The sequence below is a fragment of the Acomys minous genome (genome assembly GCF_964271855.1).
Source record: "Acomys minous genome assembly, chromosome: 13".
Lineage (NCBI taxonomy): Eukaryota > Metazoa > Chordata > Mammalia > Rodentia > Muridae > Acomys > Acomys minous.
Window position 1 is genome coordinate 94,554,706 of NC_140495.1, and position 27,832 is coordinate 94,582,537.

General features: G+C 43.2%; 1 long non-coding RNA gene across 1 annotated transcript; it reads left to right on the forward strand.

Annotated features, from left to right (window-relative positions):
* Positions 1-3,976: 3,976 nt before the first annotated feature.
* LOC311580649 lies at positions 3,977-27,699 on the forward strand. Its single transcript, XR_014773538.1, has 3 exons — positions 3,977-4,395; positions 5,545-5,665; positions 27,342-27,699. It is a non-coding gene; the product is annotated as an uncharacterized lncRNA (long non-coding RNA).
* Positions 27,700-27,832: the final 133 nt, after the last annotated feature.

The following is a 27,832-nucleotide window of genomic DNA, read 5'->3' on the forward strand; positions in this document are numbered from 1 at the left end:
TTCCACACCCTGCTGTGACCTAGGATTTCCGCCCCCTCACCCCGCCCGCCCCAGCCTCTCTCCCTCTCTCATCCTTGGGCGCGAACTTTGCCATCCTTGCATCCCTGGTGTCTGAACAACTCTGGCAAAAGCTGGAACTGTGTAAACCCTGCGAGCACAAAGGTGTGGACTTGTCTCAGATATACTCCGAAGTGCCTCGCTGCTGCCAACGTGCTTTGAGTAATATTTAGGAGATGAAATAGGCAGACTCGTGATGACTCACTGGATGCAGGGAGAGGAGAAAGGGGGAAAGGGGTCCAGGACGACGAGTCCCTGGGGTCTGGACCAGGCAGTTACAAAGGAGTTGAACACCTTTCCCCAGCTAGGAAATCCTAAGTGAGCAACACATTAGGGGAGACAATGGGCCTCATTGTTCTCTTTGAGATAAGGAAAACAAGACCCAGAGAAACACAATCTTGCATAAGATCAAACCACTCAGTGGAAGAGCAAGGATTTACACTTAGGCGGCTTTGTAACTGCCTTGACAAGCATTGGTATCTAGCTGCAGATCAGCTGAGGCAGCACTCCCAGGGACGGTAGCGTCTCGTCTAGTTCTTCTTTTCTTTGTTCATTTCTTTCTTGCCTTCCTCCCTCTCTCCATCTTTCTTTTCCCTCCCCCCTCTTCCTCCTTCCCTTCAAACGTAGGGTATTGCACATAATAGCAAATTCTCTACCACTGAGTTCTAGCCGCCCCACCTCACACCCGATTCTCCTCCTCCTCCTCCTCCTCCTCCTCTTCATCCTCCACCTCCTCTTCCTCCTCCTCCTTTTAGATCTGTAGGCACACTGTGTTTCAGCACCTGTGGTCACACTGTGAGCTTCAGCCAGACATGACAGCTTCTGAGAAAACCTAGGCACATCAGTATTACTAGCGGTTAGATCGTTTAGAGATTATTTTAAACAAGCTTTTGTTTTTTTATTTATGTGTATGTGTGAGTATATGCCATCGATGTGTGGGTTCCCGAAGACGCCAAAAGACAGTCTGGAATCCTTTAGGGCTAGAGTTACATGCAGTTATAAGCTATGTGGTGTGGGTGCTGGGAACCTCACTTGAGTCCTCTGGAAGGGCGGCAGTAAGTGCTCTTAAGTGCTGAGCCACCTCTCCAGCCCCACTGAAGATTTTAAAGAAATTATTATTATTATTGTGTGTATAAGTATGATGCACATACCATGATGTGCATGTGATGGTCTGAGGTCAACTTTCAAGAATCAGTTTTTTTCTTCCACCATGGGACCCAAAGAGAAAGCCCAGGCCATGCGGCTTGGCAGCAGGAAATATCTTTTACTCACTGCACCACCTTGCAAGCCACCAGCCCTTCAAAACATCATTTTTTGTTTGTTCATATTTTTAAATGGAAAGTGTATTTAGAATAATAGAAATGTTCAAGCAAAGGAGGCTATATTTCCTGTCTGAAGTATATCACATACATGTAAATACACTTATGGGTGTGCTCATTGTATTGTTTTTAATTTTGCCCATCAAAATTTTTCTTTAAAAAAAGATCCATTACTTTGGTTTGTTGTTGTTGTTGTTGTTATTATTATTGTGTGAGAGAGAATAGGCTTGTACAAATGTCACAACCAACCTACATGTTGAGGTCAGAGGACAGCTTTGGGGAGTCAGTTCAGTCTTTCTACCTTGCTGAAGCAGGATCTCAGTTCTGCCACCCTGCGTACCCCAGGCTAGCTGGCCTGTGAGCTTCTGGATGATTCTCTTGTCTCTGCTTCCCATCTCATCACGGGCATGGTGGATTACAGATGCACACCACATCTGGCTTCCGTTGCAGATCCTGGGTATCAAACTCAGGCCATGAGGCTTGTGTGGCAAGTGCTTCAACCCGCTCAGCCATCTCAATGGCCCTTATTTTTTCTTTATTAACTTTACGGGCAGTGCTTCACATTGTAGAATCTGTATTTGTAAGTGGTTTAAAGGTTTCCCACACTCAAGGCAACTCAACGAACTATCACAGCAGTATCCGTCCGCCTGCCGTCCACCCACCCATCCATCCACCTACTTACCCATTCATCAATTCACTCATCCATCTACCATCTATCCATCCATCTGTCCATCTGTTAATTCATCGACCCACCTATTTACCCATTAATCCATTCTTCCATCCACCTTTTTATCCATTCATCCATCTACCTTTTTATCCATCTATGCATCCACCTAGACATCCACCCTTGTCTCCATCCATGCATCCATCCATCTAGCTGCCCACTCATCCATCTATTTATCCACCTACTCATCTATTCATCTACCTACTTATATATTCATCCATCTATCCATCTGGCTACTTATCCATCCATCCATCCATCCATATTTTGTTGTCATCTGTAAATGAGGAAGATTATTTAATATTCCTTAATTAAAAATATTAAATGGATTAATACATTCCAAGCATGCAGAGATGTCTGGAGTACAGCAGACCATTGTAAAATATTACCCATGATAATTTTTTAAAACTTTAATTTTACTTTATGTGTACAGTCATTTTGGCTGCAAACATATTTGTGCATCACATGTATGCAGCAGCCAGAAGACGGGGTTATATGCTTGGGGACTAGAGCTACAGATGGTTGTGAGGGACTGTGTGGGTGCCGGGTTCTAGAAGAGCAACCAGTGTTCTTTAACCACTGAGCCATTTCCCAGGCCCTTAGTGCTATTATTGATGATGATTTGGGGTCTACCTTTCAAAAACTCTATCGCAAGCATATAAGGACCCCAAATTTGCCATGTTTAAAAACCGACTTAAGCTGGGCACAGTGGTGCATGCCTGTAATTCCAGCCCTTGGGAGGCAGAGGCAAAAAAGAAATCTCTGAGTTCGAGGCCAGCCTGGTCTAGGAAGTTAGGTAGACCATGTAATTTAGGAAAACTTTTTTAAAAATGCCTAGTATTAGGATCACAAGAAAAAATTGCTTTTCTCTCAGCCATATTTAAGTCCAAATTCTCTATCAAGCATAAGTCAATCCTAAATTGTAATTGAATAAAATTCACTTCGGATGTATATGTAACAGTACACTTTAACAGGGTAGGAATCACATATTTGCTTAAACAATGGAAAACTTTACAAAATCTTGTATTTAAGATATTACTTTTTAATATCCTTGCATTAAAATGAAAATGATTACTTTTTAATATTGCTAGAAACAACCCTATCCCCAACTGTAAAGATATATTTCTTGTGTGATTTTATTATATGCTTAATAATAGTACCTGTGAGCTCAGATTTCTTTTGAATAAAATTGATTAGAAACTATATCCACCCTAAAGCATCTTTAATGTCATTATGGGCGGGTTGGAGTAAATTAAGCGGTATTTAGGCACCAAAGTCTTTAATTCCATCGAGTTTGAGTAGGAGGTAGACATATGAGGTCCAATTAAAAAAGTCGCTAATGTTTTTACATCTGAGTAGGAGTAAATTAAACAAAATCACTCCTGAGCTGCTAATATCATTTTAATTGAATGTCATTCGGTTTCTAAGAGCTGTTACCACACCACAGATAATGAAGGTGCTTTCTGCAGTGGCTGAGACAGGAGTGGGGGTGGGTACCGAGGGAGAGGAAGGCCACAGGCTAGGTCGTGATGGGGCTGGTTAGTGCAGAGCCAAGTCAGCCATGGCTATGTGGGATGGAAAAGATAGCTCAGTGGTTCTTCTTGCAAAGGACCTGAGTTCTGTTCCGCTCGTGCCAGGTGGCTCACAGCCGTTGGTAACTCCAGCTATACGTGATTCACGCTTTCTTTTGGCTTCTGCAGCAGGTCTCTGTACTCAGGCACAACGCCCTCCTCTCCCGTCCCCGCCCCTCCCTCCATCCCCCTGCCCTCGACACACACGTACTCTCACACACAAGTTCACATAATTAAAAATAAAATAAGTCTTTAAAACTGTTGGGGTCCTGATGGGCTCACGTAGGAAGGAAGCAGAGGGTCACAAAACAAAAGCCGTGAACGTGGGGAAGGAACCCACCCGTGTGGGAGGGCAGGGGATAGAGAACTGGGGTGCGTGGGAAATCAAAGAAGAAGGGGGAATGGGAATACAATACGCATGAATGGAGTTGCCGAAGAACAAATCGGAGAAGAGGGGGACGCAACTGTTGGATCACAGAGTCTGGGTAGGAGCCCTTGGGGCAGGCAGCGTCTCTATTCCGGGTGGCGGGGACCGGTGTGGGAAGCACGCATTGTTCCTGAGGAGGGACACCCACCTATTTCACCACAATGAATTATTCATGGGATTGAGTTCATTGGAAAATGTGATACTGAGACGACAGTTAGGAAGACCCAAGAGAAGAGTGGGAATTGAGACCTTCAAAGACACGCCGACATCGAGCACTGTTTCTTCTGTACATCCACTCAGGTGAGCTATACATGGCTCTAACGTGTGGAGGAAGAAGACTAGATGACAACGTCGGGGCCTAGAGCATAAGCCTCGAGGAGTCATTGCTGTTACTTTGCCATGTGCGCAAATTTACAACATTCTGACTAGGGAAACAGAGTAATGAAGGAAAACTGACCTTCTGGGTTTTGTTTTGTTTTGCTGTTTGAAAACAGGGTCTAGATATTTAGCTTAGGTTGGCTTTGAACTCGTGATTCCCCTGCCTCATCTCCTGAGGGCTATGATGACAAGTCTACACCACATTTGAAATAATAATAATAATAATAATAATAATAATAATAATAATAATAATAATAATAATAATAATAATGCAGAGGCGGGTGGATGTGTGCCCTACCACTGTTAGGCTTGACTTTTTTTTTAAACAGAGTCATAATTCATGCAATAGAAAACTCATTATTTGAATATGCCCAAGTGGTTTTTAGTATCTTACCAAGACTGTGGGACCAAACACTCATAAGTACAAATGATTGTTATCTTCCCCAAAGGAAATCCTGTGCCTGTGAACATCACTCCCAATTTGGTTTTTCTCTTCCCCAGAGGAATTCTAGCTCCCTTGCTGTCTTCATGGTGAGGTGCCCATTACAAACATTTAAGTTAAGTAGAAGCATGGGGTGCTTGTATTTTTGTTTCTGGGTCCTGTCACTCTTGTTTTTAAGGTTCATTCATGTTTAGCATGTTCTTCATTTCCTTTAAAACATTATTATTATTATTATTATTATTATTATTACTACTACTACTACTACTACTACTATTATTCTTATTATTACAATTATTACTATTATTGTTGTTATTCCTATGCATGACGTACATATGGGCACACACTTGTCACGGTGCGTCGGTGGGGGGGGTCAGAAGACCACTTTGTAGCATTGGTTTTCTTTTTTTACATTTTGTGAGTCTAGGGAATTATTTCAGGTTTACCAGGCTTGCAGAGCAAGCACCTTTACCCACTGAATTATCTTGCCAGGCCCAGTTCTCCATTTTTTCATAGCCAAGTAATATTCCATTGTATGGGCATGCCATATTTCGCTTTTCTGGTCATCAACTGATGGGATCTTTGGCTTATTTTATGCCTCTTGGCTACTGTGAATAATGCATCTATTTCAGTTCTCTCAGGTACATGACAGAGACAGAATGCCTGGGTAGGAGAGAAACAGCACATTGACAGAACTATCTTGCATTCCCTGTGCAATGGACAAGAGGCCCAGCTTCTCCATTTGGAGCCAGCGTAAGTTATCTTGTGCCGTGTCTGGAATTATGGCCTTCCTGGTGGGTGTGGCGTAGGATCTCACTGTGGTTTTCGGTTGCATTTTCCCTAATAGCTAATGCTGCTGAATACCTTCCCGTGGGCCTTGTGGCCACTTGTATCTCTTCCTTGGAGTGGCACCTATCCCAGGCTCCCGAGGTTTGAAAGTTCTTACCAAAACTTTTGACGAAATTTAATCCCCACTGGGAAGACAGACAGAACCGTTCTTGGGGAGATGAGGTCATAAGGACTCATGAGTGGATGGATTTACTCATGGATTAATGAGCTAATAGATAGATTATCTCCAGAGCAGAGTTGTTACGAAAGCCAGTGTGAGCTCCGTGCCTTCCATGCACCCTTTTTGTATGCATGGTGATGTCATGCCTTCCCCATCTGCAGAGTTATTATTGTTATTAAGAGGACTTTCACCACATGCAGCCCTATGACCTACTCCAGTACCATGGACTGAATAAACCTTTATTATTTATAAATTAATCACCAGTCCATGCTTTCCAATTATGTCAACAGAAAATGGACTCAGAAAGTCTGTTCTTTGGATTTAATTCAACCTTTTCTTCTGTTATTGACTTCTCAGAATTCTTCTTTCTATTTTAATTTTTAATTAAAAAATAATTTAATCAGATTACATCCTGATTGTTATCCCCTCACTTGTATCTTCCCGTTCCACTGCTCCCTCCTTCTTCTGCCCTATTCCCCTCCCCTAGACCTGTGGCAGAAGGGAACCTCCTCCCCCACCATATGGCCACAGCCTATCAGCTCTCATCTGGATAGCCTGCTCCCCCTTCCTCTGAGTGCTGCCAGGCCTCCCCACCAAGGAGAAGTGGTCAAAGAGGGGGTACCAGAGTTCATGTCGGAAGCAGTCCCTACTCTCCCCACAACCATGGAGAGTGAGCTGTCCAGTTCTTTACATGTTCTGTACATAGGGTTTGAGCCCACTTCCCAGTTTGCAAACCTACCAAACCCCACCAATCACTTGAGATAAAATTTTACCAGTTGTTGAGCACAAAATCCCACCAATCCCCTGGGATTGGCTTGAAATTTTACCAATCCCCACCCTGGAAAACTCCTCCCCCAAGGAAGCCTAGCTAAGCCTGCCTCCCACTCAGTTCTCGGCTGCGTCTGCGTCCAGCTGAGCACAGGCAGCCACCCTCTTGTGTGTTTCCCAGTACATCTCCTGTGTGACTGTGTGGTGTTCCTTGGCTCCTAATGGCCAGGAGACCTTTCCCCTCAGCAGTGGCACTTATGCCGTATACTGGACCCTTGTCAGATAGGTGGCTTACACATGCTCCTCTAAATTGCCCTTTCACTTTCTTGGTGATGTGTTTTGACACACAACTTTAAATGTTTTGATCAAATAAGGAAAGAATCTCTGTCTCTTTGTGTGTGTGTGTGTGTGTGTGTGTGTGTGTGTGTGTGTGTGTGTGAGAGAGAGAGAGAGAGAGAGAGAGAGAGAGAGAGAGAGAGAGAGAGAGAGAGAGCCAGTATAATGTTTACGAAATGGTTCCTCATCCAAAGCCTCATAGACTTATACTGATTTTCCCCCCTGTGTTTTTGACACATTTTAGGTTAATTTTGTATGTGGCAAGATACCTGACACCAGTTATTGAAGAAACTTTCCTAACCATGAGTAGTGTCTGCCTGGCTGTTGGGCGAGTACAGATACATCTCTTTGTTTCTCTCAGTTATACAGCAGTGATCTAAATGCCCATTTCAGGGCAGTTATTTCCCTTACATCACATCTGCAGCAAGTGTTGACACTGGGACTGCGGGACTGACAATCCTGTTATTGTTTTTCCAAGGTTGTTTTGGCCACTTTTGAGATCCTTGCATCTCTACACAGTTTTGGTTTTGTTTGTTTTGTTTTGTTTTTACCATAAATGTGGGTTTTGGTTTGGTTTGGTTTGGTTTTCGGCTTTCCAAGATAGGGTTTCTCTGTGTAGCCCTGGCTGTCCTGGACTGGCTTGGTAGAGCATGCTGGCTTCTAACTCACAGCAAGCATTCCCACCCACCCCCCCCCATCTTCTCCTCCCTAAGTGCTGCTATCAAAGGTGTGTGCCACCACACCGGGCTAATGGTCTCTATTTTTGTGAAAAAACAGTTGATTGTTTTTCTGCACTGGGGACAGCATTGAAGTTGTAGGTTGGGTTTGAGTCTTTATGGGTTCCCTTGTATCTTCAATTTCTTTCCATGTTATCCTATAAGGCCCAGTGTACAAGTCTTGCATTTGTTCAATGTACAAGTCAAATTTATTCCTGAGTAATCATTCTTCTGGATTCTATTATAAGAGAAATAGTTTCACATTTAAATTATTCATTGTTATATATAAAATACGACAATGCTTTTTATCTTGTATTCTTCAATCTTGCTAACTTTATTTGTTCGCTTTAGGATTGTTTTACCTGGATGCTTGAAGACTTTTCCATAAATAATGCATCATTGGCAAAATTAGATGCTTTCCCTCAAAAATACTGATGCTCTAGAGGAATGCCAATTCAGAACATGGTTGTTCTGGCAAGAGATCACATCCGAAGACCTTCTAGGTCTCTGTGATCCTGCTGGAATAAAAACACGCCTTTAATCCAGGAGACAGTGGCAAACAGACCTGAAGTCAGGGCCATCCTGGTATAGAATAAGTGTACCAGGGAAAGAAAAGCTTAGGTCCAGGCGTGGTGGTACATGCCTCTAATCCCAAACAAAGGTAAGTGTAGAAGGATGCACCCATCTTTGAAAGTGATGTCTAATTGAGTGTCAGAAAAGGTGATGAATCAGAGAAGATTTGACAGAGTAGGATACACCCAACTCTCAGGAGAAGAGAGAGCAAAGGGAAGCCACTTAGGAGGCAGTTTTTCAGAGAAAACAGGCAGTTTTTTTTAACTAGGAATGTAATAGAGAGATGGGTTGCAGAGAAAGAACCCAGGTGAAGACAGAATGAGCCAGGAAACGAGAAGAAGCCAGAAGACTAGAGCAGATTGATGAGTTAGTTTGAGGCCAAGCGGAGCAATTCAGTACTGAGAGAGAAGCCAGATTAAGTGTCAGCTGGGAGAAGAGTTTGAGCCAGAACAGCTGAGTTGAACCAGCCAGCCCAGAGCTCAGAAAGAACAAGGAAGGGTGAACTCATTAAGCAGTTAGTCTCAGAGGCTGAAACCATTCTAAGCCTAGGTTAGCAGAAGGAGGCTAGAAGCTTCCAGGACTAGGCCTAGGTTAGCAGAAGGAGGCAGTAAGCCTCCCAGACAGCAGTTGAGCCAGGAGAATAAAAGTTCCTTTTACATGTTTGCCTGTTTGTTTTGGCTAATCCTTGGCTAAAACATCCAACATAACTTTTTTTTTTTAAGGCATTAGCACTTGAACCCAAGCCTTTCATATCTGATCCCCAGGGGACACCTTTGTTTTTTTTATCATTAGGCATGACATTAGCTGTGGGTTTTCACTAAGCCATTTTTCAACTTAGAAAATTTCCTTTATTGCTCTTTATCCTTGGTTAGGTTGTATCCCCCACCACCCATGAACACATGCTAGATGTCAGTAAATAGTTTTTTTCCTAACTACTGAGATTATCGTATTTTGTTCTTTCTAATTTTACTAACATGTTATATTCATTGATTGACTTTCTTGTGTTGAACCATCCTTGCATTTCTTGACTACAGTGTGCTGCTGAATTCAACTTCTACGTATTTTGTTAAAGGTTTTGCATCTATAACTGTAAGATATTTGGGCCCGTAATTTCCTTCTTTTCTGGTTTCTGCCTTTGGCATTAGTATAATCTTGTCCTCACAGAATGAATTAGGAAGTCCTTATTCTGCTTCTATTTCTTATTAAGTAGTTGAGAATACTTGACACTTCTTTAAATGTTTGGTAGGGACCAGGGACACACGGGCCTGGATATGATGCTTAAGGTGAGGGAAAGAAGGGGGGGGGGGGGAAAGGAGGGCAGAGCGGCACTTGCACGTAGTCCCAACTGAGACAAGCTGATTTCTAGAGCCCAGAAATTTAAGGCTAGGTTGGCCAACAAAGTGAGACTTTCATATCTCAAAGACATTTGGTAGATTTCACCAGTGGGGAAGCCCAGGGACTGAGGATTTCCTTGTTCCTTCTTGGATAGTTTAGATTGGTTGATGTAGTTAGTATCTTTATTTAGTTCAGCTCTATTCAGGCATTCTGTTTCTTCTGCTGTCAGTTTTGAGTGTTTCTAAAATGTTTTCCACATGGTCTAAATTAAATTATCCTTCCCCTTTCTTCTTGGTAAGCCTTCATGGACTTCGTAATGCTATTAGCTTTTGACGACTAAGAACAGACCTGAGCAGGACTGGGCTCCGCAGCAGGGTCCATCCCTCTGCCTCATCCCAGTGGCTGCCCCATGTCTGCCCAGCAGCCAGAGTTCTTCTGCTTCAACTCCCCTCTTTCTGCCCCCTCCATCCTTTCCCTTTCTGGGAAGAGAGTGCACAGCACACCAGCAGCTTTCTGCATAAGCCCTCCATGTCCCTCGTGCCCGGAACCTTTTTGTACCCTTGGGTGAGGCAAAGCATCAGGGCCTCACAACCTTTTACTACCCTCTAGTGACTCCTGCTTCTGTCCGTGGTCTAGCGCTCCGTTTAGAATGGCACTTTGGCCACCAAGCCTCATCGGACCCTGAGGTAGGCACTGACTCATTTTAACATCCTGTTGCATCGATGGCAACACTGCAAAGGAAAATGTTGCCGATGAGAACGGGGAACGCATTGCACCTGTTGTGCCTGGTATCACACAGGGAGTGTCAGTCCATCTTAGAGGACAGAACATTTTCAGTTATTTAAGAAAATAGCCTAGTGTCCAGATATAAGTGAGTATATACTATTTGAGTCTCTCTGCTTCTGGGTTAGCTCACTCATTATGATCATTTCTAGTTCAATCCATTTGTCCACAAATTTCAGAAATTCCTTGTTTTTAATAGCTGAGTAGTATTCCATAGTGTAAATGTACCACAGTTTCTTTATTCATTCTTCTACTGGGGACTGACTTTCACATGAACTCTGGTGCCCCTTATCTGGCCATGTCCCCTTGATGGGGAGGCCTGATGGCACTCGGAGGAAGGATAGCAGACTACTAAGAAGAAGCTTGATACCCTAGCATCATATTCAAGGGGAGGAGGTCCCCCTCAGTCACAGTCATAGGGAAGGGGAATGGGGTGAAAGTGGGAGGGAGGGAGGAATGGGAGGATGCATGGGATGGGATAGCAATTGAGATGTAATATGAATGATTTTATTTTTCAAAAAAAAAAAAAGAAAGAAAGAAAGAAAGAAAAAAAGAAAAGAAAATAGCCTCACGGGTATCTTTGCTTCAGGAAAAAGGTTTCCTCCATTGTACAGGAAGAGGATGAAACAAAGAGAATGCTTACTGTGCTCAGTAGGTGAGGAGCACTCTTAAGTTTCCCCTGGGGGGACCTGGTGGAGCTCAGTGGGGGAGTTGTGGAGTGCTCTGGAGGAGAGAGAGGGCCCATTAGAAGGTCAGGGCCCAAGGAGAAAGGATGATTAATGACAGGGCTTGCCAAGGCAATTTTGAAACAGAGATGCCTAACATAAGCTGGTGAAGTGCTTACTCCCAACCCTTTATTAAAATAGGGATGCGGACAGTAATCCTGTGTTACTGGTAGCTTTGGGGGAGGGGATGCAATTAGCACCAAAAAGGAGAAAAAAAAGCAACAACTGGGGTGAGGGGTAGGGAGAAAACTTGACAGTGCATAGGACGATGTTACACACAGAAGACAAGGCTCACCAAGGAGACCCAGAGTCCACAGGGAGCCAGAAGTGAGAATCTTCCCGTCGTGTGTGCGCATTGAGGGTTGGGTATTTATAATTTGTCATTATAGGAGCTTTGAAAAACAAACACACTGAGTGAAAAGCTGTCCCACTGTCTTGGTTACCATCACTCAGTTTCGTGTAGGCATTAGGAATATTATATATATATATATATATTGTCATATAAGACATGAATCCTGTATAATAATGGGCTTCGTTTAGACATCCCACATATGCATAGGGTGTGTTTTGATGGTATTCACCCCTCAACAGTCTGCCTCAACCCCCTTATATTTCATTGATCTTCATTAAGCAGGTTATTTAAAACATACATACACACACACACACACACACACACACACACACACACACACCAAGTTTTAAGGCAACCATGAGTTAAGAAGGATAGAAAACTTACCTAGCTTCCAACAGTAAGAGGGGTGACAAGGTGGCTTCGAAAAAGACGAGGGATGGTTTCACCTCAGGGGCTTTTCTAGAAGGTGACCCTTCCTCCCTACAGGACAACATCATTTATCTTTTCCTTCAGTTTTCCATCTTGAGAAGCATGTGTTCCTGGTTAGGGTGCAGCTGTGTGTGTAAGTTGTAAGGGAATTTGTGTATTTGGTAAGGTATCAGTAAAGTACATGATGCTCTTGGAAAGCCATTCAGTTTTTTTTTTTCTAGATGTACGGACACTCAGGACAGTTAGCTATCTAGACTAGTTAACTGTGGGTAAATACGGTTAACTATCTAAACTTTCGGAGTTAACTATCCAGACTTGTAGGATGGTTGTGGAGTTGATCGTGTGGTTTTGCGATGCTGTTTAAAACCTAGGCTCACTCTGTCCTGTTGCTGGCCTGGCTGGGCCAGGCCAGTGTGCTAACATATCCTGAGATTCACTCTCATGTTGACAAGATGGCTGCCACAGAGCCAGGGCTTACATCTCATACCATCATCCACAGGAAGAGATGAGGTTTTCTCTCTGTTTTTGTATCTTATTAGAGAAGACACCTTCACAGACCTCCCCAGTGTATTGCCCACCAGACTCTATTGGTGGTTGAGTCATATTTTCAGGCCCTAGGTGCATAAAGTTGGGTGTACTATTTTTGTAAACTTTAACTTGAAATGGTAAATACTTTCCCCGCTAGATATAATTTTATATTATATAGAATAAATATGAAGTATTCCATTGCATTCCTCTTTTTTTCCTAAGGAAGAAATTTTTTTCTTTTTCTTTTTCCGTGTGTGTGTGTGTGTGTGTGTGTGTGTGTGTGTGTATGTGTGTGTGTTCGTTTCTTTCTTTCTTTCTTTCTTTCTTTCTTTCTTTCTTTCTTTCTTTCTTTCTTGTTTAGATAGGGTTTCTCTGTGTAGCCCTGGCTACCCTGGATCTCACTCTGTAGACCAGGCTGGCCTTGAGCTCAGAGATCCACCTGCCTCTGCCTCCTGAGGGTTGGGATTAAAGACATGCACCATCACCACATGGCTAGGGAGTAAATTTTTATCATAGAGTTTGACTTTATGGAATTAAGTCAATGGCGTGTTTGGGCATTTGAACCCAAGACCTTTTGGATGTGAGTCAAGCACGCTACTATTGGGCCACAACCACAGCTCTTTTTATCTTTATGTATTCCAGGCTGAGAATGAGGAAACAGGAGGATAGAAGAAAAGAGGGGGTAAGGCATTGCTTTCCCTATACAAACTTATTTTATCTCAATTTTTTTTTTCCTAAAAGGAATATAAGATGTCGCCAACTTTTAAAATGTCATAACTGGTTATTTGAAGCTAAAGTCATCTGACTGTCATGTTTAATTATACAAATGTCACTAATTTTAACCTTCCAAACTGTTTATGAAAAGGAATTCCATACCATTCTTTGGTTTTTAAAATTCCTTTTCCTTCACAGTAGAAGACTGTTTAAATTCATCAAAATCACTTTGATTTTACACCTACAGTTGGTATCTGAACATCTCCATTTTCGACACTTATAAATGATTTAATAGATACATGGACAGTAATTTAGTTTGACTTAAATGTAATAATCAAGCCCATTTATCTAGGCTGACAAGATTTCATTTCCTAATGATCTTTTATTGTAAATTTATTTGATTTCCTCTAATATATTGTCTCATTTCTCATCGCCTTTTCTTTTGAAAAAATATGAATAATTTTGTATGGAATTATGAAGGCTTGGCTTAGAGCTGACAGCTCTGAGCAACAGTGACTATCCCCACCCTTTTAAGCAGATTATGGAGTTTGATAACAAAGTCCCAAGAAGGAAAGGAGTGTTAGTTTATCAAGAAGTTATTCTAGAAGACCCTAAGAATTATACTTCTAGAGCTCTGGTTTCTTTTGGACGACTTTAACTAAAATCGTGAGGCTAACCTGCCTCCAATTTTGGGTTCTGTACTTTCAATGCCCTCCCCAACCTCAGCCTCTTCGTATGCAGTCAATACAGTGGTCAACTGTTTATAAAACCAAATGTTATGTGTTGGTGAAAAAAAAAAAAGCAGTAGCTACCGTGGCATTGGAGTTACAGATAGGTGTGAGCTACTGGGTGGGTGTTGGGAACAGAACTTGGGCCCTTTGGACCAGCAGCAAGTGCTCACATCACCTAAGGCATCACACCAATCTCGGTGCAATCTAGACTTACCTAAGAAGACAGTCTCAATGGGCAGTGAGCAGGGCAGGTTGGCCCGTGGGCATGTCTGTGGGGCAACTGTCTTGATTGTTAATTGACTCATTTCACCGTGGCTGGCACCAGTGTCTAGGTATAGCCCTGAGCTTGTAGAGAAGTGGAGAAAGCCGTCTTTATATTTAGGCGTATATAGCATGATTATCCTCTTTTTTCTCTTGACTGGATGTGACGAGATGCCTCGTGTCCCCGAAATGGTGGACTGAAACCCGCAATTCCCCTTAACTCCCTTCTTCTCCTCGGTTGCTCTTTGTCAGGGTGTTTGACACAGCAACAGAAACAAAACTAGAGCTCATTCATTTCTCCAGAAAGGCTCCTGCTTTTCACATTTTTAAATTTGCATTTGTTTTTATCTCACTGTCTCCTCGGTCAAGTTGAACACTTACACTTTGGAGACTGCCAGTGTGGCACAACGTCTTGCCCTTGGTAACTTTCCCTCAGTCCTCAGCACCACTTTTTCACCCTTTCGGCATGCCTGTGGAGGTCAGAGGAGAACACCCAGGACTCTGGTTTCTCCTTTCACCTTTGTATAGGTTTCGGGACCAAACTCAGGCCACTAGGCTTGTGTGGCAAGCACTTTACCTATGAAGCCATCTCACCAGCCCTGCTTTATATATATTTTTTTATATTGAATCACTTACAGTTAAGAAATGAATTCTTTTCACTATAAGATGTAGCATCACAAGAAGACCATTTTAGGACTTGGAGCAAAGAGAGTAACCACGTGACATATCCAGTTTTGTAGCGTAATTTGAGCTCATAGGTGGTATTTACAAACTTACTTGGAGTTAGCTTTGGAACTATAGGCTGGAGGAGGCCTTAAACCACAGGCTGGACCCCACAACCCACATGCCTACCTCCCAGGAGCGAGAGGCCCTGCCTTCCGTCAGTCTTCTGTGCCTGCTTTTGGAGCCTGCTGTGTGCCAGGCTTTCTGCCACATGCTTTATATGAGTTTGAAGCCTTAGAGAAATCTCTTTTTAAAAAAAGCTGGTATTGTTGCAAGGCGAAAACCCCCAAACCTATCCATCAACCATATCCTTGAGGGTTTGGGGCAATGGGAAATTTTAGGCAGAAAAGGACAACAAAGAGCAAAGAAGTGACCGAGAATGAGCTCCTCCCACCCAACCCCTCCCGATTTGCTACTGCACATCGCTGCTAGCTTCTTCTCTGCCTCGTATGACAGGACTCATCCTCGAGTCCTGTGTCTGTGTATGCTAGACAGGCCTAAATCAGAGGCATTTTCAAAACGTTTACTTGGAGGGGTGGGAGGAAAACTGTAGCCCACGCCTTGCGCGGGAGCACCACCTCCTAGCTACAAATGACTCCTTTCAAACCCTGCATTAGGTGGATGCCTGCCTGCCGAAGGAGCCCTTGAGTCTTTATTCTCCTCCATGTATATACTCTTTATGTCTATAAAGTCGGGTTTTGTTTTGTGACTGTAAATTGGAGCCAGGGGAGTTTCTTTTTTCTCCATGACTGCATCCACAGCGAGGCTTTCTCTCCAACCTGGTACTTTCTGCCCTTCTGTGTGTGTGGGCAGAGAGCAGGGAGGGGCGGGGGTGCTTGTTGGAGCTGTTCACCTGGTCTGAACAAGAGCTTTCATTTTTTTTTTTTTTTTTTGTCTTCAATCATGGTGGAGTGTGAGTTGAAAGCAGGATTTGTAGAGGGGCTATTTTCCTTTTAACTCCATTTTGAGTTATAGGATGCCTGGCTTTTTAACACTGCTTATCCCTGAGACTTCTGGAATATGGTAGAATGTACTGGATGGGTTTCTCTTCTTTTAGGATGCATCTCTCCTCATTGGCTAGTTACAGAAGTCAACTAAAATTTTTCTTCACCAAACCATGGTGCATTGGCAAGGACTTTCTCACTCACATATTCATTTAACCGACATCTTTGAATAATCTTTTTAACACCCCCTACTCTACCATTCCAATGGAGGTCAGAGGAAAAGTCTTGGGAGTCTGTTCTCTCCCTCTTTGAGAGTCATGGGAACCAAATTCCCACTGGCTTGCTACTTGGTGCCTTTAATTTACATTTTTTTTTTTGGAGTCTCTGCTATGGGCTTGTGCTTGGAGATAAGGCTCCAAAGAGAAATAACATTGCTCTCAAGTACCCAAGGTTAAGATGAGGAGACAAAGTAGACAGAGACAAGCTTCTGAAGAGGTGACCCCTGGCTGCACCTTCATGGAAAGAGCCAACCAGATGAAGGAGGTGGGCATGTGATGTTGCTGTCTTATAGATTTAACTCTGTGTGTGTGTGTGTGTGTGTGTGTGTGTGAGAGAGAGAGAGAGAGAGAGAGAGAGAGAGAGAGAGAGAGAGAGAGAGAGAGAGAGATTGCATATAGAACTGTGTGGTTCATGTGTTTGCTTGCATATAGAGGTCAGAGGTCAACCCCAGGTGTTGTTTCTCAGGGAGTCCACCTGATTTATTGACCAGGGTCTCTCTCTCTCTGGTCTGGAGCTCTCCAATTATGTTAGGCTAGTGAGCCTCAGGGATCCTTCTGTCTCTGTTAACCCCCTACCCCACCCACACACACACAGTCGGATGTTTCTGCATGGGGTCTAGGTATCAAACCTAAGCCTTCAGGGTTACAAGGTAAGTGGTCTACTAACTTTAAAACCCAATTTTATTAGGGACTGTTACACAGATGGCTCAGTTAGTAGTATCCACCTCACAGCCTCCCCCATTATCCACATTCCCCAAGAGAGTGATGGTATTTGTTACTATTGATGAGTCTACACAGACACACCCTCACCACCTGATTTACCTTAGAGTCACTCTTGCTGTTGTATGTTCAGTGGGTTGGACCAGTGTTCAATGTCACAAGCCCATCGTTAGAGCATCATGCACAGTAACTCAACTACCCTGAAATCCTCTGTAGGCACCAGGTCATCCTTCCTTCCCTAACCTTGGACAGCCCCATTTCCTTGTCTAGCAGGTCACATAGCTGGAATCATATGCCCTGTAGCCTTTTCAAATTGGCTTCCTTCACTTAATGATGCACGCAGGGCTTTTCATTATTTCATAGCTCTTGTTTTGGAGGACAGTGGTGGTGAGAACAGGGTCCCAATGTGGCCTCAAATACACGATCTTCCCGCCTCAGCCCCTCTCATGCTTAGATGGCAGATGTGTGCTACCAAGCCCGATCTGATAACTCTTCTTTCTCAACACACGGAATAACATTCTAGTGTGGGTGTGCTACAGTTCATTATCCACTCATCTCCTGCAGGACATATTGGGCAGGCAAAGAGGGCACAGAGAGATGGGATCAAGGCCTGTTTGAAGATTGATATTTAATGTATAGGATGTGTATATGGAGGGGTCCATAAGAGAAGGTTCGTTCCAGACCATCATGTGGGACCCGTGACAGTGGTACATAAGGAATAGACATAAGGAAAAGCTGATGTGCACACACACACACACACACACACACACACACACACACACACACACACACACAAATGTAATCTACAGGAAGTTGTGCTGGGATGAATTCAAGTCGTTAATGCTGCTCTGAAAGTCAGGGGAGAGAACCTGGGCTGTGGGCTTGAGTGCTGCTTGCTCCTTGTGACTCAGAGAGAACTGTGTGGCTTGTGTTTCTAGAGGAGCTTCGCTGAATGTTTTGGAAGGAAGCCCAATGGCGGAGGTGGCGGTAATGGTGGTGATGTGGCAAACTATCCAATTTGTCTGAACACGGGGAGCCACCCTCAATTTCTAAATAAACTCAGAGTGAGTCACTCCCAGAACAGAGTCCACAGTCTCATTACGGGAGAACAATTAACTGCCCCTACTCAACGCTTGATGAACTTGCTGGGGTTTGCAGAGGTAACCATACCATCGGTGAGCCTGTGACCAGCCAGGTCAAGATTCACTTAAAGAATCTAATGGCATCTCACCCCCCATCCCCACCCCCTGCCCTTTGACAGACTTTATTTCATCTGTGAAAGTAACTCACATCGGTGCTAGGGATGTGGCTCAGTGAAGAGAGCATGTGCTGGACAGGTGTGAGAGCTGGAGTTTGGGTCCTCCAAACCCACACAGGTGCCAGGTGGGTGTGGTGGCCTGCCTGTGATTCCAGCATGCGGAAGATGGGAGATGCGGCATCTCTAGTCTAGAGCAAGCTGGTTGGACTAACCATATTGGCAAGCTCTGCGAGAGACTGACTCAGTGAACAGGGTGGAGGATGAATGAGATCCAGGAAGGCTCTCAGCATTAACCTTAGGGCTTCCCTCTGTCTGTCTGTCGGTCTGTCTGTCTGTGTGTGTGTCTCTCTCTCTCTCTCACAAACACACACAGACACATAATGGCAATATACACACACATATGCCCACCCACTTCCATGCAAAATACACATGCATATATGCACACATACCATATACACATACACGTAAAAAATAATTAACACGCTGGTGGATCTCATGAAATTGTCTTTTGAATGTGCTGGAATTGTTGATCTCTGCCAGGGCCTGTGGGCTTACAGCCTTAAGAACTCATATTTTACTAATTTTCATTTTCTCCCCTCCCCTCTATTTCCTTACTCGATACCTAACCTCTGCGGTTATGAAGATTGTAACCAGCCTACCCAAGGCTTAAAAGCTAAAAGCTACATATAAAACAAAACATACAATATTTGTTGACATTTTGGGTCTGGGTTACCTCACTTGGCCTGACTTTTCTTTTTTTCCTCCTCCACCCATTTACCTGCAAATTTCATGATTTTTAAACATCTTCCATTGCCCATTTTCATTATCTGTTGATTTTTCCAATCAGTCAATGGACATCTCGGCTTTTTCCACTTTCTGGCTATTATGAATAGAGCAGCAGTGAACATGGTTGAGCAAGTGTCTCCGCGGTAGGACGTAGGGTCCTTTGCATACATGGCCAAGAGTGGTAGAGTTGGATCTTGAGGTAGATCTGTCTCCAGTTCCCGAGGAACCGCCACACTGATTTCCATAGTGGCTGTACCAGTTTGCACTCCCACCAGCAACAGATAAATGTTCTCCTTACCCTGACATCCTTGCCAGCAGGAGCTGTCGTTCATTTTATTGATCTTGGCCATTCTTACTGGTGTAAGATGAGATAGCAAAGCAGTTTTGATTTGCAGTTTGCAAAAGCATGTCAGAAGTATAAGGGAGCCCGTATACTTTAATATAAGGTAGGTATTGTTAATCTGTGGTCAGCCCCACTCTTTTTCAGGCTCAGTAGCCCAGTACACACCCGCATGTGCGCACACGGAGTGTGTGTGGGGGTCTCTTTTTACTATTATAGACTATTGAGGCGTCTTACTACAGTAATGTTCATTCTTCAGAAAAAAGTCCTCACACTTCTGGGGAGGCGTCCTAGATTAAGCATTTTTTTTTTTTTTTTGTGGATGCAAAGGGCTGGGTTATTGCAGAGCTACTACAACAGGGAGGAAGCTTCGTTCAGCTCGTTAGCAAAAATAAAACAGAAATAAGTGTTTAACATTAGAATGCTGCTTAATAGCCAAGTGTCCGAGGAAACTATGCTGGCATTAACCTTCTCATTATGGAGGCTGGCTGAGGGAGATGGCAAAAGACACGAGCCGGAGAGCGTGAGAAGGGAAGTGGAGACGGATCTACGTGCAAAGCTTTGTGAAATGAACTCACCATGGAAATGGGCAGTGTTGTCAGAATTTGAGGCAAGGGCTAGGAAAATATAATTTATTCATTTGTTGAAACTCTTCTTAATGTTGGTGTGATAGCTCATCAATTTCTTTGCATTAAATATTTTATTTATCTTCATACATATATGATCTCTCTCTCTCTCTCTCTCTCTCTCTCTCTCTCTCTCTGGGTCTCACTATGTAGCTCTCCCTTTCTTTCTCTTTTTAATTTCATATTCACTGAGTCCACTTAGTGTACATTAAGGGGGGGGGCGGGCATCTATTACAATGGTTCTCAACCCTCCTAATGCTTTGACCCTTTAGTACAGTTCTTTATGTTGTGGTGATCACCCCCCACAACCATCAAAGTATTTTCATTACTACTTTATAGCTGTAGTTTTGCTACCAGAGGGGTCGAGACCCACAGGTTGAGAACCACTGTGTTAGACCATGGGTTGCTTCTTAGGGCCCATATCCCTGAAGAAAACTCATTCTCCATTTCCCAGTAGCCACCAACGGCCAAAGGATGGCTTTTCAGCTAAGGATGGGCTTTCAGGAGCCCTTCCACACCCACACTGTGAATTTGACTAGCTCGGCATCATGCAAGACTTACGTATTCAGTCACAACCACTGTGAGTTCATGTGCGGCAAGGGGCAATCGTTTCTGACAATTTTTTTTTTTTTAACAAAGACATCCACCTTCTGTGGCTCTTGCAGTCTTTTGGTCCCTTCTTCCAAGACAACCCCTGAGCCTTGAGGCGGCCACGATGATGTAGACGTCCCATTTAGACCTGACGACTTCAGTCTCTTATTCTCTGCATTGACCGGCTATTGGTCCGTGTTTTAGTTACTAACCATTGCAAAAGGAAGCTTCTCTGATGAAGGCACTAATCTATGCTAATCTATGGGTATGAAGATAAGAGCTTGGGGCACTTTCCAATGAGGTCCATTTAGCGGAGTAATGGTGCCAGGTTTTTCCCCTAGGATCTATGACCCAGCCACTAGCCAGCCACATGTTGAGTCACTCTTAAATTAAGGTCTCATAGGATTCTAATATGAAGAATGCTCATGAAGTTTTGTATTTTGCAGCACACTTTAAAAATAAACTCTTTGCTTAATATGAATTCTAAAACTGTTCTGAGATCATGAAAGAGAAAAGAAGAGAAACATTTTCCTTAGTGTTATCAAAAGCACCATTAGAGGCTGGGGAGGTAGCTCTGTGCTTGATGCGCAAGCATTGGGGACCTGAGTTCAAATCCACAGCACCCATGTAAGGCAGAGTGGTAAAACAGGACACTGGAAGTCTTCTTTTGGCTTCCACACATGTACCCAAGGCATCCACACTCATGCTACATATGTATACACACTGCACACATACATCATACGTGCACGCACACAAACACTATGACATCGAAAGCATATTTCTTAGATGGTCTCGGCTTATGGTTGGAAGTTAATACTTGCCCTAGAGTGGTTTAAAATTGTAAACAGACAATTTTTGGTTGCTTCCACTAAAGCAATGGAGACAATGGTACCATTAGATAAAAACACAAGTTGGGGGTGTGTCTGAAAAGCATCAGCAATCAGTCTCTTGTATCCTAAATTGGTCCTTGGCATTCCCCTCCACATTTCCAAAGCAGAGCCAAAAGAAGAAGTCGGGAGCCTGGGCTATGAGATGCTCTTGCTTGCCTGGCTGCTCTCCGAGATCATAGTAAACACTTAGGCAGTTGGGGGTAGCGGGACAAAATGCTACTGTCATCACTCTTTCTAGTACCAACTCTGGGGTAACAGTACTCCCCTCGATGCTGGGGTGAACAAAGAAAGAAGACGTTAGGGTGGTTAGTTTTAATTGTCAGTGTGACAAAACAGAGAAAGAGTCTTAAATGGCTGTCTATACCTGGTGGTCTGTGGACCTGTCTGTAGGGGTCGCCTTGATTGCTCGAATGTCCATGAGAAGACCCAGCGTGAAAGTGAGTGGTACCACATCCTGGCTTGAGGGAGGGACGTATAGAAGTAGACGGAGCCAGCTGCTCTCTACATGGCACGTAGTAATTTTCTCTGCTCTCCTGTGGATGCGATGTGATCACTGCTCTCTTGCACTGTGACTTCCCCTGGTGGTGGATTGTAACGAGGAACCGTGAGCTAAAATAAATCCACTCTCCCCGATGTTGCTTTTTTCTTTTTCTTTCTTTCTTTCTTTCTTTCTTTCTTTCTTTCTTTCTTTCTTTCTTTCTTTCTTTTTTTGTCAAGAGTGTTTTGCCATAGCCACAAGAGTAGGCATCTATAAGCATTTCAAGGAATCCCAAACACTTGAGGAGATCTGTGCTCATGCAGAGATAGTGAAAGTTCATAGCTTGTCTGCGTTAACGCGCCGATCAGACAAGCTATTACTGCTCTGTGGATGGCGGATTCACGACTGTGTTGTGTTTGTCCTGCAGTTCGAATGACTGATGGTAGCCTAGTACATAACAGCTTGGTTGATTGAAAGCATCTCTTCATTTTTGTGGTATGTAAAATAAAGACCTGTCATGAACTGATGGTGTCCCAGACTCAAAGGAATAAGGCTGCATCGGTCATATGCTATGCAATCAGACAAACAAACAAACAGACAATCCCACCAACCCTCAAAAAAAAAAAAAACCCTAAAAGTCCATATTTACCAAGATCCAGGTAAAAGGTAGTATATATTATAGTCAATTAAAAAATAATCTTTAGAAGTTCAATGAGTTTTGGGGATGGAGAACTCGTGTAGAGACCATGAGTGAACTTTAGGACCTGGCTACAAGGGTTCCCGAGGTTGGACTTGAGCCGAATTGAGACACAAGGGAAGAAGACTTGGGTACTAGTAGAGGCAGCCCTGGAAGAGAGGGGGGTTGACATGCAGTTCTGGCCTGCAGAAACTATCCTGTGGTGGCTGCCACCCTCTGACTGTTCATTTCTTGTCAGAACCTCTAGTTTCCCCGTGGTCCAAAATGAGGGCCTGGCCTGGGGCTTCCTGTGCTCCTTTCTATCTCCTCTGCATGTGGTTATAGTTGTTTCACGCTATCTTTCTCAGCCTCAGGATGATTGACACTTTGGGTAGGGTGGTTCTCTAGGGCTTTGCTGTGCATTGTGGGATATTTAGCATCATGTGTGGCCCTTATCTGTTAGATGGTCATAGCACACCCCTACAGCTGGAACAACTAAGGTTTCCAGACATTGCCAGATGTCCCTTAGAAATATGCATGCCTGTGTGCGCACGTGCGTTTGTGTGAAACATTCACAAAGCCTACAATTTATTTCTGATAATTCTTCAGTCTTGCTATTGGGATTTTTTTTTTTTTTGCAGTGAACTTTTTTTTTTTACTCCATTGTGAACATACAAGGAACCACTTTGCTATTTTTCTATTAGTTTAACATTTTTAGTTTACTCTAATTAGTTTAATTAGTTCTGTGACAGGATCTCACTGCATAGCTTAAGCTGACAGTGAACCGGTGATTCTCCTGCCCCAGCGTCACAAGTTCTGGGACCAAGTATGTACCACTATGTCTGGAAATCATTACTCCCCAAGTGTGATTGGGGTCAAAGGGGCTAATTCCTGGGAGCTCTTTATTTTCTTACTTTTTATTTTGAAAATAATTATTGAATGGTTGTAAAGATGAAATAGCACATTCCAACATTCCCCGCCCCAAACTGTTGCATCTTTTGTAGCTACGACATAGCTATAAAAACTAAGATCTTAGCATTGGCTTTCACAGTACCATTAACTAAACTGCATTCATTATTTGGATTCCCTTACTCTCTCTCTTTTCTGACCATCCAGGTTCTTCATTGCATTTGCAGAGGGAACATACATATTCTTGCAGTTGTTTGCTAGTTAATAGAAGGAATCTAGAACATATTCTTGGAAAATTGCGATTTTTTTGTTTGTTTGTTTGTTTTCTTGTTTTGTTTTTGCTTTTGTTTTTTCAAGACAGAGCTTCTCTGTGTAGCCTTCGCTGTCCTGGATTCACTTTGTAGACCAGGCTGGCCTCGAACTCACATTGATCCACCTTCCTCTGCCTCTGCCTTTGCCTCCTGAGTGCTGGGATTAAAGGTGTGTGCCACCACCACCACCCCAGCGAAAACTGCAATTTTTCAGAAGGAAAAAAAAAAAAAAACCTAATAAGCTTTATCTGTAACAAAGATTTCAACAGCATTGAAGTTGGTAGGAAAAATAGCAGTGAGTGGAAATTTCTCTTTTTTTTTTTCTTAAGGTTCCACCCCCCACCCCGCCCTGCCACCCCATGTTTGAAAGTGGATATGTGCATGTATGCATGGATCCGGAAGAGGGCATGAGATCCTGTGCAGCTGGGGTTATAGGCCATTGTGATCCTGATGTGGGTGCTGGGAACTAACCCTGAGTCGGCTACAAGGCCAACAAGCGCTCTTAATGGCGGAGCCATCTCTGCAGCCCTGGCAAGTAGAGAGGCGAGTGGGCTTTTCTAAGAAGAAGCCTGTTGCCATAGGCTCTCAAGGAGATCTACAAGATCCTCCACTTCTGCTAAGAGTGGAAGCCTCACCTGAAGCTGACTGTGACTAACCTACAGGTGTCCTTGTCTCACTTTCAGATGTTTGTCCCTGGTCGCAGGAGTTCCTCTAAGTGATGGCTACTAATGCGGTGAGCTCAAGGTTGCGTGGACCAAATTGCTGTCTCGGATTTAGGATGAACGAAATGGCTCCTTTCCAATCTTAGCTGATAAACACATCATGAATACGGAGCCACATGGAAGAGCTGTAATCTGCTAATCCCAGTACCTGTGAGCTGTAAGTAATTGCAGGCTCTTGGTATCATCTGTGGCCCAGGCATTTCTCATTCAAGTCAGCCTGATTCGGGAGCCAATCAATGCCAGGGAAACGCCTTTGTCTTCTTTTAGGGCATAGAATTTCAAAGATGCTTAAGTCAATATTCCTCTTACTAATGTGTCTTACGGAAATGCCTGGGTCCTCCCCTTCTTTTCATATAATTAATTGACCTGCCTACCACCCACGAGGTATAGACGTTGTTGCCTATAATTCTCCCTTGGTGCTGATTGCCATTTGGTTTTCAGTTCTATTTGTCTTTAGGTAGCTCTTTTCTTCCCCCAGTAGTGTGGGGCATGCGTTGTACTTAGTTTTATCTTTCGGCGCGTTTGCTTCTAAATGTCAGCATAATTTTTCTACCTTATAATATCGGAGATGTTATAAGCATCCATCAGCCGGATAGAAGAGAGAGGAGAGATTAGAAATCATTTATCTGTATTGGTTGTTCATCGTAATGACCCACTGGACAACACGAACAGATAATCTGTTGCTTTGATGGAAACTAATTATTCTTGAGCGTGACAGCCTGGAAATAGCTTTTGTGACATTGTTTTTAAAAATGACGGCTACCTAGTTGTTATTAGTGCAAGCGACGGCTTAGCCGTGTTCTCTCATGATTTCCCTACATAAGTACGACAACAGTTTGGATTTGTCTTTATTGCTGGTTTGTTTTTGTTTTTGTTTTCTTTTGGGGAATAATTGAATTACAATTTAAAAACTTTAAATGTTCAATTGTCAAGCATAAGATGTAGTAAAAGTGCATTTATTGTTTGATATTTAATAGAAGTATACTTATTGTTTGATATTTAATATTTTTCATATATTTAGAGTGTGTGTGTGTGTGTGTGTGTGTGTGTATGTGTGTGTGTGTGTGTGTGTGTTGGTCCGAGGACACTTTTCAGAAGTCTATGCTCTCCCTCCGCCATGACGGTTCCTGGAGTTGAGCTCAGGTTGTCAGCCTTGGTAGCATGTGCTTTCACCCACCGAGCCACCTCACTGGCACTGTGTTCTCTTTTTTCTTTTAAGACAATGTTTCATGTAGCCTAAGCTACTCAAGTAGCCGAAGATAACTCCTGATGCTTCTCCTTCCAACTGCTGGGATTGCAGTGCTCAGCTAATAGGAAACAGTTGCCATTCTTTAGAAGACAGTGAAAGCACAATTAGCAGATAATGTTACTAGGAGGTGTCCGAAAGCCTGCAATCTTTTTTCTCCCATTCCCAATCATATGTGGTTTGAAGAATAAAGTTGTCAATAACTAAGATGATGAAATTAAAAATATATATTTATTTTAATTGTATTTTGTGTGTAAGTGCCTGTCTACATGTATGTGGATGCACCATGTACATGCTTAGTGCTCACAGAGGCAAAAAGAGGGTGCCAGATGCCCTGGGACTGGAGTTACAGATGATTGTGAGCTGTGGTGTGGGTATTAGGAACCAGAACTGGGCCCTCTGCGAGAGTAGTCCATGCGCTTGAAGAGCATAATTTTGTAACTTATTTTATTTTATTTTTGTTTTTTGAGGCAGGGTTTCTCTGTATAGACTTGGTTGTTCTGGAACTCACTCTGTAGACCAGGCTGGCCTCTAACTCAGAGATGCACCCACCTCTGCTAGGGTTAAAGGCATGTACCACCACTGCCTGGCCTTTTAACTACTTTTAAATATAGAATTGACCTACCACAGAAATGAGTTTTTAGTTTGTGCATGCTTATATATACACTTCAAGAGAACTCCAGTGTATTGACATATGTCTATTTTTGTTTCTTGTGTAGAGTGTTTTAAAAACTTAGTCAATATTCTACAATAGTATTTGTACCATGGACATGACTGATGATAAAGATTTATGCATTGTTATTGAGCCATAACAATGTAGCTCAAGATTTGAATTTGGTAGCTTTACACGCCTAATGTTTCTTTGTTGCTGTTTATTCTGCTGTTTGTTTAGGGAGGACTCCTGTTGTGGTGCGCATGGTAGTCTCGAACACCTGCACTCCACAGCTCCTCCCACTTGAGGCTCTCTGGTGTTAGGGCTGCACATGCATGCGGAGACACCCAGCTATCTTTTTGTTTTAGCAAAATTTGCAAGAAGGAGATGCTTAGGGTGACAAAGGACCGTGGCTAATGAATTGGAGTAGACGAAGGCTTATATTCATAGAGAGACATCACTATAAAACAGTACTTGCAGGGCTAGTGAGATGGTGCCTAATGGGGTGCTGTGTAAGCCTGGAACCCACGTCCAGGTGGAAGCAGAGAGCTGACTTTACAGAGTTGTCCCTAGCCCCCCCATATGGCATGTACACTGCACAACACCTTGTGGGGGTGTATGCACACACAATAAAAATATTAAAACATTGAAAACTAGCAAGACAAATTCTCTCTATAAAAAATCAAAACACCACCCAAGTTAAGTAAAGTGAAAATTTACACTTTTTTTAAAAAACATCTGCTAGCTCTAGGCTCCTCTATCCTGTTCTAGTCTAAAGAAAGTTGTTTAAGCATCTTTTGTTAGTTGAGACATATAATCACAGAACTTTATTCCGTGTTCCGTGCACACACACACACACATACACATAGATACTCTATGTATCATTCGGTACCTTGTTTTTCTTGCATAAAATTTGAATTTCCCTACAATTACATGTAAATCTTTATAAAACCCTCATGTCTATTTAAATTGTTAATCAGCTTTATGAAATAAGCCTGTTCTCCTTCATTGCCCTCCAGTTTAGGAAAATTTCATCAGCCGCAGGCCAACTGGAGGAAGATGCAAACTGGAGCCCCAAGAAGTTCCATGGACGGCTTAGGTTGAGCACTTCGGAGCACTGAAAGGCACATTTGGATGCAGGGGACATGTGTCTCAGGTTCCTTTCATGAAATGAGAGTGCAAATGGACTGGGCAGTACTTCATGTAAATGCTAATATTCAAGATCCTCCTGCCTCACTCTCCGAGAGCTAGGATCACAGGATCTCTTGTACCTGTGAAATTTTACTGTTTTAACCTTCCTCTCTATATACATATATATTTATGTATATGAAGCAGGTGTGTACATGTCATAATATGGGGGTGGGTCAGAGGACAGCCTTGGACATCAGCTCTTGCCTTCACCTTGTGTTATTTTTCCACTGTGGATGCCAGGAAGCTCCTGGGCATCCTCCAGCCTGTCTCTATTTCCCATGTCCTCATGGGAATACTGAGATTTAAGATGTTCTGATTT